At 36.9% G+C, this 20163-nt stretch overlaps 1 long non-coding RNA gene across 1 annotated transcript; it reads right to left on the reverse strand.

Moving 5' to 3' along the window:
- Window positions 1-592: 592 nt before the first annotated feature.
- Window positions 593-19664, reverse strand: LOC144309090 (uncharacterized). The gene is made up of 4 exons (XR_013375213.1): window positions 19450-19664; window positions 17926-18009; window positions 17212-17346; window positions 593-1224 (listed from the first exon to the last, which is right to left on the reverse strand). It is a non-coding gene; the product is annotated as an uncharacterized LOC144309090 (long non-coding RNA).
- Between the last annotated feature and the right edge of the window lie 499 nt (window positions 19665-20163).

Genomic DNA, 20163 nt, shown 5'->3' on the forward strand with positions numbered 1-20163 from the left:
TTGATTTTTGTTTTTCCTCATCTCATAAAACTGACTCTCATTTACCTTTTATGACAGCTTGGGCATCATCTTTTTAAAATTTCTTTATTTATTTGAGAGAGAAAAAGAGTACAAGTGGGGGTTGAAACAGAGGGAGAGGGAGAAGCAGACTCCCCACTGAGCACAGAGCCTGACGCAGCACTTAAGGCAGGGCTGGGCACGGAGCTCTATCTCAGGACTCTAAGATTAAGACCTGAGCTGAAGTCAGATGCTTAACCAATTGAACCACCCTGGCACCCCAAGCATCATCTTTCTTTATGGCCTTATTTTCCACCATTAATAGCATAATTAGCCCCTAGGTTAAGTTAATTTTTCTTTGATTTCCTACTTTCTTGTATATATTTTTATCATTGAATTGACCACATTGAATAATAAGTGATTTTTTCAGCTTTATCTTTGCACCTTAGCAACTAACCTGTACTTGGCACATGGTTGGTATGAAATAAGTGCCTTTTAGAGAAAGGAGGGATTAAAGGGAGAAGAAAGAATACAGAAAGAAAGGAAAGGAGGAATGTAGACCTTGGAATCATTCCACTCAGTTTACAGAAATCATTTAGCAATTCTTAGTTTATTTTAAGGTATTAGTTTATAATCAAATTGCATATTTCAAATAAAATTCATTATTTGTTTGCCGATGTTTTGGTGCAATTCTCTAGATTTATCTAGTAACTAAAAAGTATTTAGTATTATCTATAAGCAATTTGAAACCAACCTTCTATGCATTTAATTGAACATTTTATAAAGATATATGTCATAAATCAGTAAGCAAGTGTTATGCTTAATTTTGGAGATAAATATTTGCCATCTCTGCTGAGTTAATGAAGTTGTTATTGGAAATGAAAGTTTTGCTCTGTAGTCATGGGGTAGGAGGAACAAAAAGCTAAAGGCATAAAGAGATAATAATTGATGGCATAAATACAGAAAGAGAAATAAAGTATAATTTACAGCATGGATCATACTCATAATGTTTTCTTAAAGTTTTCAGAATATGCTTTTGAGATGGTCATATGCATGTGTGTAATACACACATACATATATTTTTTCTGCAGGAAATTTTTAATAATTGGATTTATCTGCACATGTCCTATGCTATAAGGGATATCTGGCTCTTCAGAATTTGGGTGTCCAATTTGTTGCTTCTTTTTGAATGTAGCTTGACTTTGGAACTTCTGGTGTAGAAAAACTCTGCAAGGAGGTTAAAAAAATCAAACATAATTAAAAGGTATTTAATAAAATTTCTATTCTTGTTTAGATATGCTTATGTACTAGAAAATTAATTATATATACCTGAGTCATTTTAAAAACCTGTTTAATCACCTATATAAATTTTACTGATTTAAAACAACACACATAAATATTTTCTTTTAGGAAATGAATTGTTGACTGCTTTTAAACAACCACTAAATAATATACTTGTAATAAAATTGCTCCAGATAATTTTAAATAGTATGCAATCCAGAATCTCTGTACTAAAGTAAGAAATAAACATTACAGAAGCAAATTTACATAAAAACCCAAATATCTCTTTTTTAAAAAATTATACTACCAACGTTCACACTCCAGTCTTGCACAGTGATGAATGTCAATACTGTATAACTGCAAAATTAAATTTATTGATTTTACAAAGTATTCCGGTTTCATTGTATGATTATTGCATAAATGTTAAATTAAATCACTAGTGTTGTCACATTATATGTTATTATAGCAACATAATTTATGTCATACTAACCAGACTTTTGTCACTGCTAGAGAATTGTTATATGATAGGAGTTCATGACACGAATTCATTTTCTCTGCATAACATGTTACTTTTTAAAGAAATTTTATTTGAGTACTGTTGACATGTTACTTCTGGAAGATCAAAATTCTCCACTCACAGATGTACTTTTCTATCGCAGGGAGCCAGAGAACACGTGTTCATGAGCATTTTAAAATGTCATTTAAAAATAGATTTGAGAAATTCCTGGATGGCTCATTCAATTGAGTGACCCATTCTTGACTTTGGCTTATGATCTCATGGGTCATGAGAAAGAGGCACACATTGGGCTCCACACTCAGTGGGACGTCTACTAGAGGATTCTATCCCTCGGTTCGTCAATGTTCACAAACATATCCAGCACTCTATATTTCTCAAATAAATAAATAAATCTTTAAAAAATAGATTTGAGAATGTATAAATACTGTAGGACTTTATTATGACAGTTCTCTATTTTAATTGAAAAACATTGTACTGATCACCTTCTCCATTTTTAATAATAATATAATAATATATAGTCCCTTTCACTATTTCTTATATTCCCTGAATGAATGAGACCATATAATGTTTGTCCTTCTCCATTTACTAACTTCACTCAGCATAATACCCTCCAGTTCCATCCATGTCGAAGCAAATGGTGGGTATTTGTCGTTTCTAATGGCTGAGTAATATTCCATTGTATACATATACCACATCTTCTTTATCCATTCATCTTTGGTTGGACATCAAGGCTCCTTCAACAGTTTGGGAATTGTGGACATTGCTGCTAGAAACATTGGGTTGCAGGTGTCTCAGTCTTTCACTGCATCTGTATCTTTGGGGTAAATCCCCAGAAGTGCAATTGCTGGGTCATAGGGCAGGTCTATTTTTAACTCTTTGAGGAACCTCCACACAGTTTTCCAGAGTGGCTGTACCACCTCACATTCCCACCAACAGTGCAAGAGGGTTCCCCTTTCTCCACATCCTCTCCAACATTTGTGGTTTCCTGGTTTGTTAATTGTCACCATTCTCACTGATGCGAGGTGGTATCTCATTATGGTTTGTATTTGTATTTCCCTGATGGCCAGCGATGTGGAGCATTTTCTCCTGTGCTTATTGGCCATTTCTATGTCTTCTCTAGTGAAATTTCTGTTCATGTCTTTTGCCCATTTCATTATTGGATTGTTTGTTTTTTTGAGGTTGAGTTTAATAAGTTCTTTATAGATCTTGGATACTAGCCCTTTATCTGATAGGTAATTTGCAAATATCTTCTCCCATTCTGTAGGTTGTTTTTCAGTTTTGTTACTGTTTCTTTTGTTGTGCAGAAGCTTTTTATCCTGATTAAGTCCCAATAATTCATTCTTGCTTTTGTTTCCCTTGCCTTTATGGATGTATCTTCCAAGAAGTTGCTTTGGCCAAGATCAAAAAGAGTATTGCCTATATTCTCCTCTAGGATTTTGATGCAGTCTTGTCTCACATTTAGATCTTTCATCCATTTTGAGTTTATCTTTGTGTATGGTGTAAGAGAATGGTCTAGTTTCATTCTTCTGCATGTGGATATCCAATTTTACCAGCACAATTTACTGAAGAGACTGTCTTTTTTCCAGTAGATAATCTTTCCTGCTTTGTTGAATATTAGTTGGCCATAAAGTTGAGGGCCCATTTCTGGGTTCTCTATTCTGTTCTATTGATCTGTGTCTGTTTTTGTGCCAGTACCACACTGCCTTGATAACCACAGCTTTGCAGTAAAACCTGAAATTGGCCATTGTGATGCCCCCCAGATATGGTTTTCTTTTTCAATATTCCCCTGGCTATTCAAGGTCTTTTCTGATTCCACATCTTAAAATTATTGGTTCCAACTCTCTGAAGAAAATCCAAGGTATTTTGATAGGGATTGCATTGAACGTGTGAATTGCCTCGTAGCATAGACATTTTCACAATATTAATTTTTCCAATCCATGAGCATGGAATGTTTTCTACCTCTTTGTGTCTTTCTCAATTTCTTTCAGAAGCATTCCCTAGTTTTTAGTGTATAGATCCTTTACCTCTTTGGTTAGGTTTATCCCTAGGTATCTTATGCTTTTGAGTAGAATTATAAATGGGTTTGATGCCTTAATTTTTCTTTTTTCAGTCTCATTGTTAGTGTATAGAAGTGCAACTGACTTCTGGGCATTGATTTTGTATCCTGTCACACTGCTAAATGGCTGTATGAGTTCTTGCAATCTTAAGGTGGAGGCTTTTAGGTTTTCCATGTACAGTATCATGTCATCGGCCAAGAGGGAAAGTTTAACTTCTTTGCAAATTTGAATGCCTTTTATTTCTTTTTGTTGCCTGATTGCTGAGGCTAGGACTTCTAGTACTATGTTGAATTGCAGTGGTGAGAGTGGACATCCCTGTCTCATTCCTGATCGTAGGGGAAAGGCTCCCAGTGTTTCCCCATTGAGAATGATAAAGCTGTGGGCTTTTCGTAGACAGCTTTTAAGATGCTGAGGAATGTTCCCTCTATCCCTACATTCTGAAGAGTTTTGATCAGGAATGGAAGATGTATTTTGTCAAATGCTTTCTCTGCATCTACTGAGAGGATCATATGTTCTTGTTTTTTCTCCTATTGATATGATCTATCACGTTGGTTGTTTTACGAGTGTTGAAGCAGCCTTGCACCTCAGGGATAAATCCCACTTGATCATGGTGAATAATCTTCTTAATGTACTGTTGGATCCTATTGGCTGAGAATTTTTACGTCTATGTTTATCAGTGATATTGGTCTATAATTCTCCTTTTTGGAGGGGTTTTTGTCTGATTTTGGTGTAAAGTTGATGCCGGCCTCATAAAACAAGTTTGCAAATATTCCCTACCTTTCTATCCTTCAAAACAGCTTTAGTAGAATAGGTATTATTTCTTCTTTATATGTTTGATGGAATTCCCCTGGGAAGCCATCTGGTCCTGGACTTTTGTGTCTTGGGAGGTTTTCGATGACAGCTTCAATTTCCTCCCTGGTTATTGGCCTATTCAGGTTTTCTATTTCGTCCTGTTCCAGTTTTGTAGTTTGTGGTTTTCCAGAAATGCATCCATTTTCCATTTCTTCTAGATTGACTGTTTTTTTGTTTGTTTGTTTGTTTGTTTGTTTTTTGCTTAGAGCTGCTCATAATACGTTTTTATTTATTTTTTATTTTTTTTATAATACATTTTAAAAATCGTTTGTATTTCCTTGGTATTAGTTGAGGTCTCTTGTCTTTCATTCCTGATTTTATTTATTTGGGTCTTTTGTTTTTAATAAGGCTGGTTAATGGCTTATCTATCTTATCAATTCTTTCAAGAACCGACTCCTGGTTCTGTTGATCTGTTCCACAGTTCTTCTGGTCTCTATTTCATTGAGTTCTGCTCAAATCTTTATTAACTCTCTTCTGCTGGGTGTAGGATCTATTTGCTGTTCCTTCTGCAGCTCCTTTAGGTGCAAGGTTAGCTTGTGTCTTTGAGTTTGTCCAGTTTTGTGAGGGATGCTTGTATTGCAATGTATTTCCCTTCAACACTGCTTTTGCTGTATCCCAAAGATTCTGAATGGTTGTATCTTTATTTCCCTTAGTTTCCATGAATCTTTTTAATTCTTTTCTAATTTACTGGTTGGCCCATTCATCTTTCAGCAGGATGGTCTTTAACCTCCACGTGTTTGAATTTCTTCCAAATTTTTTCTTGTGATTGAGTTCTAATTTCAAAATATTGTGATCTGAGAATATGCAGGGGACTATCCCAATATTTTGGTATCAGTTGAGACCTGATATGTGACCCAGTATGTGGTCTATTCTGGAGAAAGTTCCATGTGCCCTTGAGAAGAATGTGTATTCAGTTTACTTTGGATGGAAAGTTCTGTAAATATCTGTGAAATCCATCTAGTCTAGTGTGCCATTTAAAGCCCTTGTTTCTTTGGTGATGTGCTTAGAATATCTGTCATTTGCAGAAAGTGCTGTGTTGAAGTTTCTTACTATTAGTGTTATTATCTAAGTATATCTTTGGTTTTGAATTGATTGATATACTTAGCAGTTCCCATATTAGGGGGATAAATATTCATGAATGTTAGGCCTTCTTCTTGGATTGATCCTTTAAGTATGATATAGTGTCCCTCTTCATCTCTTACTACAGTCTTTGTGGTAATCTTTAATTTATCTGATATGAGGATTGCTACCCCAGATTTCTTCTGAGGACCATTTGAATGGTAAGTGTTTCTCCAACCTTTCATTTTCAGGCTGGAGATGTCCTTTGGTCTAAAATGGGTCTCTTGTATATAACAAATACATGGGTCTTGCTTTTTTATCCGGCCAATATCCTGCATCATTTGACAGAATCATTTAGCCCATTCACATTCAAAGTTACTTTTGAAAGATATGGATTTATTGTCATCCTAATAGCAATTCAGTCCCTGTTCTGTGGATTATTTCTTTGGGCTTCCTCTTTCTTTTACAGGTTCCCCCTTAATATTTCCTGCAGAACTGGTTTGGTGGTCACATATTCTTTCAGTTTCTGCCTATCTTGGAAGTTCTTTTCTCTCATATTCTGAGTGACAACCTTTAAGAATAAAGTATTCTTGGCTGCATGTTATTCTTATTTAGTACCCTGAATATATCCTGCCAGGCCTTTCTGGCCTGCTATGTCTCTGTGGAGAAGTCTATTGTTAATCTGATATTTCTCCTCATATAAGTTAAGAATCTCTTGTCTCTTGCTGCTTTAAGGTTTTTTTCTTTGTCTGTGGAATTTGCAAGTTTCATTATTAAATGTCCAGTTGTTGAATGGTTTTTATTGATTTGGTGGGGACCTCTCTATCTCCTGGATATGAATGCCTGTTCCCCTCCCCAACTTAGGGAGGTTATCAGATATGAGAATTTCAAATCTACATTCTGGCCCTCTCTCCCTCTTGGCCTCTTCTGGAACCCCAATTATATGGAGATTCTTCCTTCTCAGGCTCTCATTTATTTCCCTTAACCTTTCCTCATGGTCTTTTAATTGTTTTTCTTTTTTTTCCCTCAACTTCCTTCCTTTCTATCAACTTGTCTTCTATGTCACTCACTCTTTCTTCTACCTCATTAATCCTAGCCATTAGTACCTCCAGTTTGGATTGCATCTCATTTAATTGATTTTTAATTTCAGCCTGATTAGATCTAAATTCTGCAGTAAAGAAGTCTTTAGAGTCATTTACGCTTTTTTCCAGAGCCACCACTAGCTTTATAGTTGTGCTTCTAAACTGGCCTTCTGACATCAGATTGAAATCCATATTCTGTAACTCTAGTAGAGTGTTGTTTCTGATTTTCTTTTCTGGTGAATTCTTCCTTGGAGTCATTTTGTTCAGTGCAGAGAGGCTGTCTTAGTGGGCTGAGTCAAGAATATCAACCATGACCTAAGTCAATTTCACCCTAGATGATTCTGACAAGGTCAGAGAGCAGAAAATGAAACGAGGATCAGAAAAAATAAAACAAAAGGACTACTAAAGTGAAAAAACAAATTTTAAAAAAGTAGTAAAAAATAAAAGGTCAAAAATCCTAAAAAGAGAAAAAGAAAAAGAAAAAAGAAAAGCAAAGAGGAAAAAGAGAAAAAAATAGAAAAAAAGGGAGAGTGGGAGATGGTGGTGGTGAAGAAGTGATAGTGGAAGTAGAGAATGTAGTCTACTTGAGGGGTCCTAGAGGTTGATCCTCTTGGTTCTGTGTGTATTAAGTTCTGTATGTTAGAAGATACTCAATCTCAAATTTATATAAACCAGCAATACTTGTAGAAATCCACAACATTGACCACCAAAACATAAACAAGATAAAAAGGGGAGAAGAATGGAATGAAGAGAGAATATAGTCTCACAGAATGAACCAGTATGATATTCCACTTGTTTCTGGGTGCATGCTGGTCCTGTTTTAGAAGGTATTAACTTCCACCATTGTAGAACAAAAAAGGGCTGAGAAAACAAAACAAACAAACAAACAAAGAAAACAGAACAAAAACACATATCTTGTATATCTCCCAAAATTAAGTTGAATATGTTGAAGGGAATCCAGAATTGAAAAATATATCTAAGATCTGTAATTGTAGAAATATTAAAGTCAAAAAGGAAGAAACTTAAAAATGAATAGCTGGTAAAATATTGCAGTTAAGGTGGGAAAGAGACAAAATACTGGAAAATTTTAGTCTGATATGAAAACAAATTGTAATGGACAAAGGGAAAAAAACAAAAATTAATAAAATGGGGTGGACTACATAGACTCTAGTTCTATACAATATATTCCCTTGATTTTTCCTTGGTTCTGTAGCTTTCCAGTGCTGCTTGGTCAAGAACTTGCTTCCCCTGTCCTTCTAGCTGGTCCTCTGTGGGAGGGGTCTGCTGTGCTGATCCTCAGGTGTGTGTGCCTTGGCAAAGATGCCCCGTCCCGACAGGTGCCATGCTCATTGTGTACTGTTTATCTTGGGAGTCCTTTGTTCCCTGGTTGCCCCACCCCTCCCAGGCACAAGGTGAAAAATGAGGAAAACAACAATGGCGGCAGCCAGGTCTCCAGTTCTGGAGTCAGCTCCCTGCTAGTAACCAATGCAGTCTCCCAGTCTGCATTGGCATAGATGTTCCTGGGGTTGGCTGGGGTTCACTGATCTGCACAACTTGTGGGTTGCCCAGTAGCAAGAGAGTTATCACTCTCCTGGGGCCTCCCCATATCCACCTGTCCCTGGGGGAATGTAGGATCCCTGGCTTTGTCCGCTTGAGGGCCCTGGTATCCAGGGCCCTATGCTGCTGGAATCAGGCTCCTGGGGGGCGTGGCAGCTCCTGAAAGCATGGGGGCTCCTGAAGCTGCACCTCTGCCTGCATCTGGCTGCCTATCCTACTGGCTTTTCCCAAATGCCTCGGGTTGCCCACTCCAGCCCCTTATCAAGATCAGTCTGCGATCCACTTTGTGCTTTCCCCTGGGTGCACCTCCTCTAATAGTGACTCAGGGAATCTGGAGGCTTCACTGCCCCTCCTGAGAGGCTGCCACATTTCCCTGCTAAGCACTTTTCTGGCTGGGAAAAATCCAGCACGAATTTTTAAATTTCCCTCTTCTCCAGGACTGGGTTTTCCTGTCCAGGAGGCTCTGGGTGCTCAGCTTTAGCCTGGTTCCTCACAGTGCCCCTCCCCAACTTGATTCTTTTTAATTAATTTATTTATTTTTCCGCCTTCCTACTTTGCTAGCAGCAAAAACTTTTCTCTCTGTAGAGTTCTGGCTGTTCTGTCTTTAAATCTCAGGTCGAATCTGTAGGTGTTCAGGATGCTTTGAAAGGTATCTAGGTAAGTTGGTGGGACCAGGTGAGTTGAGGAATCCTACTCTTCCACCATCTTGCCCCACCCTCCTCTTTCTTGCTTTTTTAAAAATTTAGGCATTTGTTGTAATGAAGATTCCTCTTAGACCTGTTTTTGCTGAAAGCCATAAGTCTAGTATTTTAGGTTTCCATTTTCATTTTTCTGAAGAATTTTATATTTATTTCTTCTTTAATTTCTTCTTTGATCTATTGATTTTTCAAGAGAGTGTTGTTCAATTTCATTTTATTTGTGAATTTTCCAGTTTTTTTCTTATTATTGATTTCTAGTTTCATTCTATTGTGGTAAGTGAAAATACTTGATCTGAACTCAGTCCTCTTGAATTTGATGAGACTTATTCTGTGACCTAATATATGATCTCTTTTAGAAAATGATCTATATGCCTTTGAGAATGTGTATACTGTTGTTATTGAACAGAATGTTCTGCATATATCTGTTAGGTACATTTGGTCTACAGGGTTGTTCAAATACATTGTTTTGTAATTGAGTTTCTGTCTCAATAATCGATTTTTCAGAATGGGATATTATGTCATTAACTATTGTTGTATTTCTTTTTTTGTTTTGTTTTGCTTTTTACAAATTTATTTTTTATTGGTGTTCAATTTGCCAACATATATAATAACACCCAGTGCTCATCCCATCAAGTGCTCCCCTCAGTGCCCGTCACCCCCACCCCCTGCCTACCTCCCTTTCTACCACCCTTGTTCGTTTCCCAGAGTTAGGAGTCTCTCATGTTCTCTCACCCTCTCTGATATTTCCCACTCTTTTTCTCTCCTTTCCCTTTATTCCCTTTCACTATTTTTTATATTCCCCAAATGAATGAGACCATATAATGTTTGTCCTTCTCTGATTGACTTATTTGACTCAGCATAATACACTCCAGTTCCATCCACCTCGAAGCAAATGGTGGGTACTTGTCGTTTCTAATGGCTGAGTAAAATTCCATTGTATACATAGACCACATCTTCTTTATCCATTCCTCTTTCGATGGACCCCAAGGCTCCTTCCACAGTTTGGCTATTGTGGACATTGCTGCTAGAAACATCAGGGTGCATGCGTCCTGCCTGGCATTTCATTGCATCTGAATCTTTGGGGTAAGTTCCCAGCAGTGCAATTGCTGGGTCATAGGGCAGGTCTATTTTTAACTCTTGGAGGAACCTCCACACAGTTTTCCAGAGTGGCTGTACCACCTCACATTCCCACCAACAGTGTAAGAGGGTTCCCCTTTCTCCGCATCCTCTCCAACATTTGTTGTTTCCTGTCTTGTGAATTTTCCCCATTCTCACTGGTGTCAGGTGGTATCTCATTGTGGTTTTGATTTGTATTTCCCTGATGGCAAGTGATGCAGAGCGTTTTCTCATGTGCTTGTTGGCCATGTCTATGTCTTCCTCTGTGAGATTTCTGTTCATGTCTTTTGCCCATTTCAGGATTGGATTGTTTGTTTCTTTGCTGTTGAGTTTAAGAAGTTCTTTATAGATCTTGGACACTAGCCCTTTATCTGATACGTCATTTGCAAATATATTCTCCCATTCTGTAGGTTGTCTTTTAGTTTTGTTGACTGTATCCTTTGCTGTGCAAAAGCTTCTTATCTTGATGAAGTCCCAATAGTTCATTTTTGCTTTTGTTTCTCTTGCCTTCATGGATGTATCTTCCAAGAAGTTACTGTGGCCAAGTTCAAAAAGGGTGTTGCCTATGTTCTTCTCTAGGATTTTGATGGAATCTTGTCTCACATTTAGATCTTTCATCCATTTTGAGTTTAACTTTGTGTATGGTGCAAGAGAGTGGTCTAGTTTCATTCTTCTGCATGTGGATGTCCAATTTTCCCAGCACCATTTATTGAAGAGACTGCCTTTTTTCCAGTGGATAGTCTTTCCTCCTTTGTCGAATATTAGTTGACCATAAAGTTGAGGGTCCACTTCTGGATTCTCTATTCTGTTCCATTGATGTATGTGTGTTTTTGTGCCAGTACCACACTGTTTTGATGACCACAGCTTTGCAGTACAACCTAAAATCTGGCATTTTGATGCCCCCAGCTATGGTTTTCTTTTTCATATTCGCCTGGCTATTCAGGGTCTTTTCTGATTCCACACAAATCTTAAAATAATTTGTTCCAACTCTCTGAAGAAAGTCCATGGTATTTTGATAGGGATTGCATTAAACGTGTAAATTGCCCTTGGTAACATGGACATTTTCACAATATTAATTCTTCCAATCCATGAGCATGGAATGTTTTTCCATCTCTTGTGTCTTCCTCAATTTCTTTCAGAAGTGCTCTATAGTTTGTAGGGTATAGATCCTTTACCTCTTTGGTTAGGCTTATTCCTCGGTATCTTATGCTTTTGGGTGCAATTGTAAATGGGATTGACTCCTTAATTTCTCTTTCTTCAGTCTCATTGTTAGTGTATAGAAATGCCACTGACTTCTGGGCATTGATTTCATACCCTGCCACACTGCCAAATTACTGTATGAGTTCTAGAAATCCTGGGGTGGAATCTTTTGGATTTTCTATGTAGAGTATCATGTCATCAGCAAAGAGGGAGAGTTTGACTTCTTTGCCAATTTGAATGCCTTTTATTTGTTTTTGTTGTCTGATTACTGAGGCTACGACTTCTAGTACTATGTTGAATAGCAGTGGTGAGAGTGGACATCCCTGTCTTGTTCCTGATCTTAGGGGAAAGGCTCCCAGTGCTTCCCCATTGAGAAGGATATTTGCTGTGGGCTTTTCGTAGATGGCTTTTAAGATGCTGAGGAATGTTCCCTCTATCCCTACACTCTGAAGAGTTTTGATCAGGAATGGATGCTGTATTTTGTCAAATGCTTTCTCTGCATCTATTGAAGGGATCATATGGTTCTTGTTTTTTCTCTTTTTGATATGATCCATCACATTGATTGCTTTACGAGTGTTGAACCAGCCTTGCATCCCGGGGATAAATCCCACTTGTATTTCTGTTAATTTCCCCTTTTAGCTCTGTTAGTTTTCACTTTATATATTTAAGTGCTCCAATGTTTGGCACATAAATATTTACAATTGTTATATTTTTTGATGGGTTGACTCATCATTGTGTGATAACAGTCTTTTTCTCTTTTTATCACTTTTTACTTAAAGCCTATTTTGTGGATATAACTACCACTGATTTTTTTTGTTATGGTATGCTTGAAATGTCTTCTTCTATCCCATCATTCTCAGTCTATGTGTGTTTTGAAGGCTAATGTGAGTCTCTTGTAGGAAACCTATTGTTGGATCTTGATTTTTAGCCATTTATCCATTCTATGTCTTTTGATTGGAGAATTTAATTTATATTTAAAGTATTGTTTATGGGTAAGGACTTACTGTTGCCATTCTGTTAATTCTTTTCTGGTATTTTGTAGATTCATTGTTTTTTGTTTCTTATCCTGCTGTCATTTTTGTGTACGTTTTGATGCATTTTGTATCAGTATGATTTGACTTCTTTATCATGTTATTTTGTGTAATTGCTGTAGTTTTTTCTCTTATGGTACTATGAGGCTTACATAAACTATCTTAAATTATAAAATCATATTTTTAATCCAATAGTAACTTAACTTCAATATCATTCCTAAACTTTACACTTTTACTTTTCCTCTCATTTACATTTTAGGTTATTGCTATTATACTTTACTTATTTTTTAATGCATAAGTAATAATGGATTATTGTAGTAACAGTTTTACTACATTCATTTGCTTTAATTTTCAACTAGAAGTGTAAGTGAATTATGGACCACTATTACCAAGTTACAGAATCTAATTTTGACTAAATGTTTACCATTGAGTGAATGTTACACTAAGTTCTAGTTCTTGATTTAAATTAGCATCATTTTACTTTCACTCAAATAACTACTTTGAGCATTTCTTATTAGGAGGATCTATTCGTGATGAAATTCTTCACCTTTTGTAAGCTTGGGAAAATCTTTATCTGTCCTTCATTTTTGAGGACAGCTTTGCCAGGTATAGTATGATTGGTTGATAGGTTTTTTCTTTGAATATTTTAAATGTGTAATTCCATTGTTTCATGGCCTGAAATGTCTCTGTTGAGGAATCTATCCATAGTCTTATGGAAATATTCTTTATGTAGCTTCTCCTCTTCTTGCTTTTAAAATTCTTTTTGTTTGTCTTTGACTTTTGATGATTATAATGTGTTTCAATGTAGCTCTATTCACGTTTAATCTGTTTGGGATCTTTTGGGCCTCACGGATCTGGATGTCTGTTTCTTTCTCCAAGTTCAGAAAGTTTTCAGTGATTATTGCTTTAAATATGCTCTCTGTTCTTTTCTTTTTTTGTCTTATCCTTCTGTAATTCCCATAATGTGAATATTGTATGTTTCTATTGTGTTGAATAAGTCCTGTAGGCTTTTTTCCACTCTTTGTCATTATTTTAAAAAATTCTTGCTTCTCTGATGAAATGATTTCTAATGTCCTATCCTTTGTTGTTGTTGTTGATGTTTTTATTTTGTTTTAATATTGTATTTAAACTCAATTTGCCAATATTATTGTCCTATCCTTAAGTCAGTGATTCTTTCTTCTGCATGGTTGAGCCTGCTTTTGAAGTTCTCTATTGAATTAATTTCAGTTATTGTATATATATATTAATTTTAGAGAGATAGAGCACTACTGGGGGGTGGGGGGAGAGAGGGAGGGGAAAGAATGTCAAGCAGATTCTGTGATGAGCATGGAGCATGATGTGGGGCTCAATCTAATGACACTAAGGTCATAACCTGAGCCAAAACTATGAGTCAGATACTCAACTGACTGAGCCACCCAGGCACCCCTTAGTAATTGTATATTTCTACTATGGGATTTTTGTTTTTTTATGGTTTCTATTTGTTGAATTTCCTATTTTGCTCATTTCTTGTTTTCCTAATTTTTTTTTCATTGTCTCTATGCTTTTTAGTTGCTAATCTTCTTTAAGATAATTATTCTGAATTCTTTAACAGTTCATAAATATTTATTTCTTTAGGGTAAATTATTGGAGCCTTGTTAGTTTCTTCTAGTGGTGACATATTTACCTGAGTTTTCATTGTCTTTGATTCCTTACATTGGTATCTGTACATTTGAGTAATTGAGCTTTTCTTCCAGGCTTTATAAGTTTGCTTTGGTGGAGACAGATTTTCACCATTCAGTGCAGTTTGGGTTTCTGGGTTGTCTTCTGGTAGTGTTCTTGAGCAGGTGGGACCTGCTATTAGAGTATATTTTGGGTGAGGCAATCATTCAATGTTTGACGTCAGATATAGAGGGGATGTGATACTGATAACAGATAGGGTTTCTGGCTTGGTTTCCTGCTCATATGAAGCTGTAGCATGGGCTCTGGGGGTGCCCTGAATATCTGGTCAGGCTTACTGGATGGTTGAGCCTGGGTACAATATTTAGTAGTAAATGAGACTATGGATTAGCTTCCCTGCCTTTGCAGGGCAGCATATTGGAACCCAGGGCCTGGGCTCATTGTTTGGGGACCCTAATCATGCAAATATGTGACTGAATTCCCTGACCAGGTGAAGCCACTAGTTTTGCTCTACAGATGGGGAAAGCTATAGGCTGTGCTCACTGTTCAAGTGCCACTGTGAGCAAGATATTGGAGAGGCTACACAGCTTCCCATATGTTCTGGTTAGGCCTTGTTAGGAAGACTGAAGGCTATATTTATAAATGAGAGGGGCTATGAATTAGTTTCTTTTTCCAGGTGCAGGTGGGACCTACCACTAGGGTATATAAAGAAGCAGTTCTCAAGTTTATAAAGCTCTTTGTTGTCTTACCTCAAGGCAAGACATGCCCCAAGTTCCCTGGCCACACAAGGCCACTGGTTTTGTTCTGCTCTCTGTTGGCTCTGCCTGTCTATCTCTCAGCCTGAGCATTGCTGGGTTACACAGCTTCAGGGTCTTATTGCCAGCCATTCTGTTGAAATGGGGTTAGGAAATACTCTCTACAGTGGGTGGAAAAATGTCTCAGTTTCTTTGTTTGGGCAGAATAAACAGGGGCCCTCCAGGCATGTTACCCTTTTCACAAACAGGCTTTCCAGTTTGGAGGAGCTGGGAGCTATAAATTAATCTCCCTGTCTTGGCTATAAATTAATCCCACTGTGTAGGCAAAGTGGGGGAATACTCCATGCCTTGTACTGGTTTTGCTCTGGGGGAGATCGGCTCCATGTGCATCTCAGCAAGAGCATTGTTGGTCTATATAGCTTCCATATGCTCTTGCCAGACCCTATGGCCAGATGTAGCCAAAAGACACTCTCCCCATTTGGGGGTTTGCCTGGCAATGGGCAAACCAGACACTAAAGTCTGCAAAACTCTTTTGAGGACCCAAATCAGGCAGATCTTCATCTCAACAAAGTCTCTAATCAAAGGGTACCTCCAACTAGTAGAATTGCTAGTTGGGATTACTATTGGGGCACTGCAGATATGAACTCTGTTTTTCAACATTTGTGTACCAGTTGTTGCAAGCCCCCTACCTTCTCTCTAAAAGATCGCCAGTAGTTGATATGTGCAGATTCCACTGTAGTCTCCATGGGGTGAGACCACATCAGGAGGCCCCAGAATTCTGGAAAACCTAATTGTCCCCTTGGCATCTTATTTTCCACTGGAGAAACTGGAGACTCAGGGAAGACCTCTTTGTGTTGTGCTGTGCTGGCCTGGAGGAGGGTCAATGTGGTCCCTGTGTAGCTACTTCTCTTACCTTTCTAATGCAGGCTGTTTTAGTCTCCATGGTGCAGGAGGGTGCTTAAACTTCATTCCTATGTTATAGGATTCTCTCAATGGTGTCTTGTTTATGAATAATCATTAGTTGTTCTTCTTGTGAGGGGGATTGAAGTCAGGAAAGACCTATATTACTCTCTTGGTGATGTCACTCCCCCCAGTCAGATTTTTGAGGAAGGTTATTTTGTCATGTGGTCAACGTAACTAAAAATGCCTCCTCAAAAAACATTAATATGTGAACAAACACAAGTTTTTAAGTTTGGTGAATTAGTTCCATTTTTTCTATAATTTATTGCATTTCAAAAAAATTATAGAGATAACTTTTAGGTGATGATCCATTTCACTATTTTTTTTCTGATTGCTGTTTCTTTTTTTTTTTTCTGATTGCTGTTTCTACTTGTACAGAGAAACACAGTTTGCACTCAATTTCAATTTTTTAAAGATTTTATTTATTCATGAGAGATACAGAGAGAGAGAGAGAGAGAGAGAGAGAGAGGCAGAGACAGAGGCAGAGGGAGAAGCAGGCCCCATGCAGGGAGCCTGACAGGGGACCCGATCCTGGGTCTCCAGGATCACACCCTGGGTTCTAAACCACTGAGCCACCTGGGCTGCCCTTAATTTCAATTTTTAATATGTTTTGTAACTAAAGATCAGAAATTACCTAGTGTTCAGCATTAGCTTGAGTAATGTACCATTTAATGTATTAAAGTATACTAAAACATGAAATAACAATTGCCTTGCTAAATTATGATAAGTTAATGATTGTAATAACATAAGACCATTCTGACCTCTGAATTAGTCTCATGGCATTTAACCAGTCTTCCTTTGATATCAAATCTCCTTTCTAGGGGATCCCTGGTGGCGCAGTGGTTTAGCGCCTGCCTTTGGCCCAGGGCGCGATCCTGGAGACCCAGGATCGAATCCCACATCGGGCTCCCGGTGCATGGAGCCTGCTTCTCCCTCTGCCTATGTCTCTGCCTCTCTCTCTCTGTGACTATCATAAATAAATTTAAAAAATTAAAAAAAAATCTCCTTTCTAAAAATTGCAACTTTAAATAAAATATATATGCATATATAGTACCTTAACACATATAAAGTATTACACAGACTATTTTTACTTATATTTCTTATATGACTCATATATAGTTTATGTATATAATACTTCAAATACTTTATAAACAAAGTATATTCATACATATGGAGCATTCAATATACTATACCTTTGACTCATATATCCTAATGTCATTTTACAAATGAAATAATAGTAGTAGCAAGTCGTATAAGATAAGTTTTCCATCTTCATCTCAACTGATATCTTCATATCATTTTGCTATAGCAAAGTCTTAGTGTTTATTGTGTTACTCTTACTTGAATTATGGTGATGATAACCACATATAGAACTGAAATGTATGGTACATACCAAGAGTGGCTTCAAACATGTGAAGAATAGTTGTTCCCATAATTTGCTTTAGGTTTAGCTGTTTCCAGAGAGCCATTGCAGTTATAAGATGGATAAATGTAAGGATTGTCCTCTTTAGTTTCATGAATCATAAAGCTATTTTAAATGAAAAAATCAATATGAAATATTTCAGGATAATTTAAAAATAAAATACATAGTGTTAAGTGTTACAGTAAAATGGATTGTTACTATATTCTACAGGAAGCAAATAAATGAAATCATCCAGAATTCACATTATATTGATATAACAGATATAATTAAAAAATGGCATCCTCATAAAACAAAGAAAACCATTCTCCTTTTATTCAATTTCTCACTAAAACTAGGGTCTTTGTTAGGAAATATTTTCTATTTTTCCTTAGAATGTTTGAAAAATTACTTTGATATTTAGATAAATGAAGGAAATACAATTTAAAAAATGTTACAGATTAATTTGGTTAGTGCTGACTTTTTCTCAGGAAATGTGTCAAAGAGTTATCTGCCATAAATACATTTAGCTATGTAATATTTATGGTTAGAAACATTGTTATCTCTGGCTTCTTCTTCTCTGCAACCCCACCTCCTACTGAAAAATAAATACAATAAACTGTCTACTAAAATTCCTTCTAAATAAGATTGAGCTTGGTTTCTTTTTCAGTATTTACAAGCTTTAACTGTCCTTTTAAGAGAACTTACATGTAATTTTCTTCCAAAGAACTTTAGTGGTGGAGATACAGGACTTCCAGAAAGGATACTCTGATGGGATGAGCTCCAGCTGTTCTGCACATAGATTTTTTTTAAGGGAGTAAGGAAAGGTTTAGCCATGAGTTTAAGGAAATTTGAAACACCATAGCCCACATTGATTCTACATTGCTAAATATTTAAATTTCAAGATAAATTAGAGAGGGTGACAAAACATGAGAGACTCCTAACTCTGGGAAACGAACAAAGGGTAGTGGAAGGGGAGGCTACTGGGGGAATGGGGTAACTGGGTGACAGGCACTGAGGAGAGCACTTGATGGGATGAGCAGTGGGTGTTATACTATATATTGGCAAATCAAAATTTAGTAACAATAATAATAAAATAATAATAATAAAATAATAATAAAAATCTCCAGGCTTGATTCTTAAAAATGGCAAAGTATTGCTAAAAGGCAAATGCTTACTTATACTGATAACTTAGAAAATCTGTCTCAGGGCAGCCCTGGTGGCGCAGCGGTTTGGTGCCGCCTGCAGCCCAGGGCGTGATCCTGGAGACCCTGGATCGAGTCCCACGTCGGGCTCTCTGCATGGAGCCTGCTTCTCCCTCTGCCTGTGTCTCTGCCTCTCTCTCTCTCTGCGTCTCTATGAATAAATAAATAAAATCTTTGAAAAAAAAAGAAAATCTGTCTCACATTTCTATCATCTATCTATCTATCTATCTATCATCTATCATCTATCATCATCATCTATCTATCATCTATCAGTGATGGAGAATGACTTACTGAAGGGAAAATGCAAATGGAAGATTCTTTTTAGCTGCCATTCTAAGTATTAAGGGACCTTTTTAGCCAAAAGCATTAAATATAAATCCCCCTTCCAATTGTCTTAGTTGGAAAACATACACAGAGAAAACACAGTTGACAAAAGTAACACAGACACATAATACTTAGACTGAATATAGAGAGTTGCAGCATCAAATTGTCATGGTATACTGCAGAACGTTTTGGAGGTAAGCTAATACATACAAATCAATTGGTAAATACTTGATACTTAAAGTATACTTTGAGTGAGGGCATTAGTATAAAAGTAAGTTGTAGTAATTATGGACACTGAAACAAGAAATCGGCATTTTATCACTTTAACAGTGGATCCACACCAGATCTACACAGAGCTTATTCTTATAGCCACACTGGTTATGGGTGGGCATATAACATTGAGACATGGCCATTTTGATTGGGCCATATTGCAATCAAGGATATTTTTACATTGCTACTTTGATAGAGATATTTTGACATAGGGCAATTTGTTGCAGACTATAAAACATTGCACTTTCTGATTTAAAAAATAATAAAGATTAAGTAATATGTGAAATACACACCATGACTCATTCCTAAGTTTCAGCTTATGTCCACAACTACCTCTGGAGAGTGGAGGATCCTGGATCGATAATGTTAGAGATGAGACAAGATTAGGTATTTGGAAAGACAGGTTGATACAATTAGGAAAAATTACACAGACCCAGTATTTCTCCTCTGTTGTTTAAATATCTTTCTTTTGTCTTTGGGCTCTCCTTTTCTGCTTTGTTTTTGAAATCTTCTTTAAAATAAAACAAAAAACCACAACAAAACAAAAAAAGAAAATCATGACTCTTGAAAGTGTGATTTCCGTGAAGCTTGAAAAGAAAGATTTACTTGTGTCTATAGCTAGTCCCTGTGATATTTGATCCCTGATGTCATAGTAGTTAGAATCAGGGGTTTCTGACCATTCCATACAACAGACCTTAAAGGGGCTACCTTTCCTTCCATAGTGGACTTAATTTCATTGGTCCAGGTCTCTTTATCTGGCAGGCAAACAAGTATTATATAACTGATGTGATGAAAAGAGCCCTATCTAAAATTTGGACATGGGGATCATAAACCAGATTCTCTAGCTTCAAAAATATGGTTATACTTGGGAGAACAATACCATAGAAAACAGTATGGGAGATCTCAACATGTAGAGGGACTGGCATGTATCTCGCATTTGTTCAGTTTGGGCTTAATTTAAATTCATTAATCCAAACTCAGCCCTTGATTCAACTAGGTAAATGAAAAAAAGTGTTTTAGGAAGAATGTAAGGTAGAAAATTACAGAGTAGAATGCAGGCCAGGCTGACATGGTGAGATTATTTTTTGAGATCAAGCCCTATAGGTAGTGGTAAAAGTAGTGTGGCACTCTGCTCTTATGAGCACAT

Source organism: Canis aureus, chromosome X (assembly GCF_053574225.1).
Source record: "Canis aureus isolate CA01 chromosome X, VMU_Caureus_v.1.0, whole genome shotgun sequence".
Lineage (NCBI taxonomy): Eukaryota > Metazoa > Chordata > Mammalia > Carnivora > Canidae > Canis > Canis aureus.